The following is a 6,870-nucleotide window of genomic DNA, read 5'->3' on the forward strand; positions in this document are numbered from 1 at the left end:
GCAGGAAGCTGCAGCATGAGCGCAATGACGTCATAGAGATGCTCACTTGCTCACTGCGCAGACTCAGAGTTTCCCTCCTTCATGACCCGGACTCCCGGCTTTGGTTGGCTTTTCAACTTTTGACACTTATTAAACTCAACTTCCCAGCAAAGTTAAATGTAATACTTACTGTGTGTGTCCGACACGGACTCAGACCAACCTGGACCCAGCCTGACCTGAAACTGACCCAACCTGACCCGAGCCCGAAAGCCAGAACCGGAAGAGCGACCCGACATGACCCGAACCCGACACAGGTCGTCGGGTTCAGGTCGGATTGCAGGCCTTCACAGAGTGGAGGTCAGATGAGGATTGAATTAATTTCAATCACTGAATCTAAACAAGAAGTAAATCTGTCAGGAATGGAACACTTTGCTTTATCTGCGAGCTTGTGGCACAACGGTAGCGCGTCTGACTCCAGATCAGAAGGTTGCGTGTTCAAATCACGTCAGGCTCAGTTGTGTTTTACAGCAGCTCAAGTTCCTGGATTTTATATCAGAAGAGAGATGGTTCCATTGGAATGTTCAGTGAATGGTTGAATTTCAAGATCAACTTTAATAGATTAAAGTCCTGATTTCTGGTTCCGTTCCACTTCCATGCTCAGTTCTTATTTCACACTGTTTTATATCAGAACAATGTTTCAGGGATGTGATGTGTCCATTGTTTGTACAATCGCTCTGTCACCCAGTGTGAGAAATAAAACACAAACCGCCCAGCGTGCGGCTCAAACCCATACCTGGCTCTGTCTATAGGCCGCTTAGTTCAGTTGGTTAGGACGCAGTGTTGATAACAACAAGGCTGTGGATTTGATCCCCATGTGCGCTGTCACATGGTCAGTCAATAATTTGACACATTTTTGTTACACATAAAATCCAACTTTTGGATGCAAACAAGTTTACATAAAATGTCAAAGGGAATTTATTTTGAATAACATCCATTGTATCTTTGTCACTGATCTGGAGTAACACAGAATTCTTTCCAATTATCTTCCGTTTGCTGATAAACGTTGAACTCGTGGCCTGTTCTCGTTAATGGTCACGAGCAACAAAAACAGACAGAGCGAGTCTGACCACCCAGAGATGTGGAAAAGGCTTCAGTTTGGGACAAATGCAGCAAATCAAATGTTCACCCGGCCCCGAAAGATTCAAAAACTGGGGAAAAGGACACAGGGAGATAGAGAATAAGCTAAAGCAGACAATGTAAATATTTCCCATCCTTGATATCTCTCTATTCCAATCCAACCTTCAGAGTTGGGTAAATAATTTCAGTGTAAATTGTGCAGCTCAAGAGTCAAAACCAAAGGGTGATGCAGAATAAAGGAGAACTGCCAAAACCCCAGATTGAACCAGGGATCTTCAGTCTAACACACTCCCAACTGAGCTATTTCAGTCTCACAGGCTTGGGATGATAAGTGGCAAGTAACATTCGCACCACACAAGTGCCAGGCAATGAATATCTCCAACAAGAGAGAATCTAACCATCTCCGCTTGACATTCAATAGCATTACAATCACTGAATCCCCCACCATCAACATCATGGACGTTACCATGGGTAGCCATACAAATAACGTGTCTAGAAGAGCAGGTCAGAGGCTTGGAATCCTGAGGTGAGTAATTGCAGTGCACCTGTTGGCTCCACCCCAGGGGCTAAATTTGTTCTGTAAACCATGAAGCAGCTTCCTCTCAAATCCCAGGTTTATTAATAAATCCTTTTACAAAAGCCCCAAAGTGTGATATATTCCTCTCACTCATCCATGCCTCCTGACTCCCCAGAGCCTGTCCACCATCCACAAGGCACAAGTCAAGAGTGTGATGGAATATTCTCCACTTGCCTGGATGGGTGCAATTCCAACTCAAGAATCTCAACACCGCCAGGACAAAGCAGCCCGCTTGATTGGCACCCCATCTGCAAACATTCACTCCCTCCACCATCGACGCACAGTTGCAGAGTGTGTACCGTCTACAAAATCCACGGCAGCAATGCACCACAATCCTTAGACAGCACCTTCCAAACCAGTGACCTTTACCACCTAGAAGGGCAAGGGCAGCAAATACAGGGGATACCACCACATGCAAGTTCCCCTCCAAGCCACACACCATCCTGACTTGGAACTATATCGCCGTTCCTTCACTGTCGCTGGGTCAAAATCCTGGAACTCCCTTTCTCACAGCACTGTGGGTGTACCTACCCCACATGGACTGCAATGGTTCAAGAAGGCAGCTCACCACCACCTTCTCATGGGCAATAAATGCTGGCCTAGCCAGCGATGCCCACATCGCATGAATGAATGAATAAAAAAGTGAAGTATCTCTTGTGTCATTGTTTTGGTGGAAAATATAACCCTGGTGGAGTTGCCCCTCCCAATCACACCTCACTTCATAGAACATAGAAAATGGAGAAAATGTATGGCACAGACTGAGACCATTTAGCAATCGTGTCTGTGCCAGCTGAAAAAGAGCGATCCAGCCCAATCCCACTTTCCAGGTCTTGGGAATGGGATCTGAACAGATCTCAGAGCTCACATTATGTGAATGTTCTGTTGAAGTATTGGTGAGCTGATATACCAGGGGAGATTCACACTGTTAGACACAGTGTGAAATACATTCAAGTATTTATAAAGCATTACAACATGTGAGTAATATTCCCCATTGATTTCTCAGCACTGATGGATTGTGAAGTGGGAGACAGCCAGAAGTCCCAGTGATCCACACTGACCATGAGCTGAGAATGAAATGAGATAAAGTTCAATCTTCAGCAGCGAGATGCTGCAGAGAGGTAAGAGTCCTGAATCAAGGAGAGACTTTCTCATACTGCTGTTGAATCTCATTTCAAACACTCCTTGAACTCTCTGCCGAGGAATTCAGAGCTGGAGAATGGCTGTAAAATCAGCCTAAAAAGGAAATAAAAGACACCCACCGTGAGGCTCAAACTCAAAAACTTGAGATTCAGAGTTTCATGCTTTCATCGACTGAGCTCACCAGGCCTGAGACAGTGTCCCCATCCTGTCTGTTATTGGACGGTGCAGCTGTTGGCTCCACCCCAGGGACTGAATTTGTTCTGTAAACCATGAACCAGCTTCCTCTCAAATCCCAGGTTTATCAGTAAATCCTCTTAAAAAGCCCCAGAGTGTGATATATTCCTCTCACTCAACCAGAATAAAAGTTACATCTTTTGCTCTTTTTACCTTCCAAACATTGACTTCTATTTTTCTCAGCATTATTTCTCTCTCTTTTTTATATTGTGCATTTCCTAATAAACATTTCATTTCAATTATTTATGAGGGATGAAATGAACAGAAGAGATTTTCTGCAATGCTACCAGGGGTGTGGGACAGAGTGAGTGGTTCGGATCTGGAATACACTGCCTGAGAGTGTGCTGGAGGCAGATTCAATCGTGGCTTTCAAAAGGGAATTGGATAAACACCTGAATAGAGAAAATTTGCAGGGTTACAATGAAAGGGCAGAGGAGTGGAATTAGCTGATTTGCTCTTGCAAAGAGCTGTCATGGACATGATGGACTGAATGGTCTCCTTCTCTACTGTAACAATTTGATTCCTTGATTCTAACTCTGTCAAAGTTGTTCTGAACTTGCTCTGCTCCAAGGAGAACAACCCCAGCTTTTCCAGTCTCTGCACATAACTGAAGTTATGAGGAACCATGGGGAACCCACTGTAAACCTTCCTCCAGACAGAAATACAACTGTTCACCACCACACTGTGACCCAGCTGTTCACAATATATATCAATGATTCGGAGGTGGGAACCAAATGTCGTATTTCCAAGTTCGCAGATGACACAAAACTAGGTGGTAATGTGTTTTGTTTGAAAGATGCAAAGCAGCTTCAAGGGGATTTGGACAGACTTAGTGAGTGGACAAGAAAGTGGCACATGGAATATAATGTGTAAAAATGTGAGGTTATCCACTTTGGTAGGAGAAACAGATGTGCAGATTATTTCTTAAATGGTAAGAGATTAGAAAGTGTAGATGTACAAAGGGGCCTGGGTGTCCTTGTCAATAAGCGACTGAAAGCTAACATGCAGGTGCAGCAAGCAATTCAGAAGACGAATGATATGTTAGCCTCTATCACAAGACGATTAGAGTACAGGAGTAGTGAAATCTTGCTTCAATTGTAGATAACCTTGGTTGGACTGCACTTTGGAATACTGTGTGCAGTTTTGGTCCCCTTACCTGAGGCAGGATATCATTGCCATCGAGGGAGTGCAATGAAGGTTCACCAGACCTGTTCCCGGGATGGCAGGAATGTCCTATGAAGAGAGATTGGGGAAACTGGGACTGTATTCTCTAGCGTTTCAAAGAATGAGAGGTGATCTCATTGAAACTTACAAAATATTTAAAGGGATAGACAGGGTAGATGAAGTTTTTCCTCCGGTTGAGGAATCTAGAACCAGGGGACACAATTTCAACATAAGGGGAAAGCCAGTTTGGACAGAGACGAGGAAAAATTTCTTTTCTCAGAGGGTTGTGAATCTTTGGAATTCTCTACACCAGAGAGCTGTGGAAGCTCAGTCATTGAGTATGTTTAAAGCAGAGATTGACAGATTTCTAAATACAAATGACATAAGGGATATGGAGATAGTGTGGGAAAAAGGCATTGAAGTGGATGATCAGTCATCATCATATTGAATGGTGGGGTGGTCTCGATGGGCTGAATGGCCTACTCCTGCTTCTATGTTCCTATCAGTCTGCAAACTTCATATCCATGCTGTCATTGTCTCTTTTATTCCATGGGCTTCAGTTTTACTGGCAGTCTAGTATGTGACATCATCAAGAAGGTTTTCAATAAGTTAAATAAGGAGAAATTGTTTCCAGTGGCAAAAGGGTCAGTAACCAGAGGATGTATTTATCAGGTAATTGAGAAAAGAACCAGAGGCGAAATGAGGAATGATTTTTTATACAGTGATGTGTTGTGATCTGGAATGCACTGTCTGATCAGGACTTGAAAGCAGATTCAGTCGTAACTTTGAAAAGCAATTGGGATAAATACTGGAAGGAAAAATGTACAGATTACAGGAAAAAGCTGAGCAGCAGAACTAATTGGATAACATAACCAAAGAGACAGCACTGACGCAATGGACCAAATTGTCTCCTTCTTTGGGTATCATTCTATGGTTTTATGAACATAATGTTGATACAATGCGCTGAGTTGGAAGGGAAGTGAACCCAGATTCCGGGTATTCTGAACACCAGACCCAAACCAACTGAACAAGCCTGTTGTTTAATCTCTGTTTTTCACACCAGCTTCTCCTCGCTCTTTCTGTGTTTCCTGCCTGGTCTGTTCCTCTGACCTTCATTTCTGACACTCTATTGAGAATGGCCAACTCACTGCACCTCTCACTCACACCATCACTCCACCCCTTCACCCACTTCCAAACCTCTCTGTTCAACAGCACCTCACATCTGCTCCTCTGCTCCATTAATATAACAGGAAAACATTTTCAAACAGACATTTCCAGACAGTGAACGTTCCAGTAAGACAAGGTAAAGAGCAGATTCATTCACTTTGAACACAGAGAGAGCAGCTCTCCCTGTTCAGGCTAAGGAGCAGATGTAGTTTCACTCCCATTAGTCTTAGAGACATGGGCCAGAATTTTAAGGGACCGTTGGAGACGGGAATGGAGGCTGGGGAGGGGGAGGGGGGGGAGTATAAAATAGGGATGGAAGACGTCGGACCGGATTTTTCTGTCGGCGGCTGACATGGAGGTCAGATTTCGCACATCCACTCGGCAAGAAGGCATTTAAAGTATTTATGAGTCCAATTGTCAGCAATTTTATTCACTGGATCCAATTGAACTCATAGTGCACGGGAACCACGGGGCTTCAGAGCCTCGCCTGGTTAAAGGAGGTGACTGGGAGGTGGGAGCTGAGTGTTGGCTTCACTGGGAAGCTAACGGGTGAGGCAGCGTAACTTGGCAGTAAGGGTGGAGGGGGAAAGGGCATCGGGAAACACTGTCAGGTGTGGGGGCCAATGTGCCAGCTCTGCAGGGGGAGCCACACCAGGGTACCATTGGGGCAGTGCCACCTCATTGAGGGTGACAAGTGAGGTAAATGTGGCTGGGTGTTGTTTACTGTGAAGGCCTTGCACTCAGGGAGGGGCAACCTGTCATGGGCCTCATTCAAGGCTCACATTGAGGAGGAGGAGGAGTAGAGAGTAAGGGAGGGAGGCGCAGGCACCAGCAGGGGCACCACAGCAGCTTGGGGGCCCACACAAGTCCAGCCTCGAACAGGAGGCTGGAGAAGGAGGCAGAGGAACACGTCAGCTGAGGTTCAACTACCTGCAGATGTCTGACTGACAGTGTCTCCACAGACTGCGCCTCTGCACGGAGGTCGTCACTGATCTCTCTGCCATGATGCAGCTGTGCCCCATGGGACTTGGTGGGCACCTGATACCAGTGTCACTGAAGATCACTGTGCCACTGAACTTCTGCACCAGCAGATCATTGCAGGGATCCACTGGAGATATGTGTGGAATCTCACAGTCTTTGGTGAATCAGTGCATCAAGGAGGTCACCAATGTCCTGTTCAGGAGGGCCGGTGACTATGTGCACATCGATCCAAACAGTCAAGCTGAGAGGACTATAGGATTCGGGGCCATCACTGGATTCCCCCAGGTGTAGGGTGTCACCCCATGTGACCATCAAGGCTCCTGCAGACCAGCCAGCAGCCTTCAACAGGAAGGGCTTCCACTTGCTCAGTGTGCAATTGGTCTGCAACCACTGCAAATGGATCCCATAGGTGTGTGCACAAATCCCGGGAAGCAGCCACAACGCCTGCATACCAAGGCACTCCCAGGTGCCAGAACCTTTCCGCGGCCCCA

General features: G+C 45.9%; 1 non-coding gene across 1 annotated transcript; it reads left to right on the plus strand.

Annotated features, from left to right (window-relative positions):
- Nucleotides 1-421: 421 nt before the first annotated feature.
- trnaw-cca (transfer RNA tryptophan (anticodon CCA)) lies at nt 422-493 on the plus strand. The gene has a single exon. It is a non-coding gene; the product is annotated as a tRNA-Trp (tRNA).
- The last annotated feature ends 6,377 nt before the right edge of the window (nt 494-6,870 follow it).

The sequence above is a fragment of the Heterodontus francisci genome, unplaced genomic scaffold (genome assembly GCF_036365525.1).
Source record: "Heterodontus francisci isolate sHetFra1 unplaced genomic scaffold, sHetFra1.hap1 HAP1_SCAFFOLD_58, whole genome shotgun sequence".
NCBI lineage: Eukaryota > Metazoa > Chordata > Chondrichthyes > Heterodontiformes > Heterodontidae > Heterodontus > Heterodontus francisci.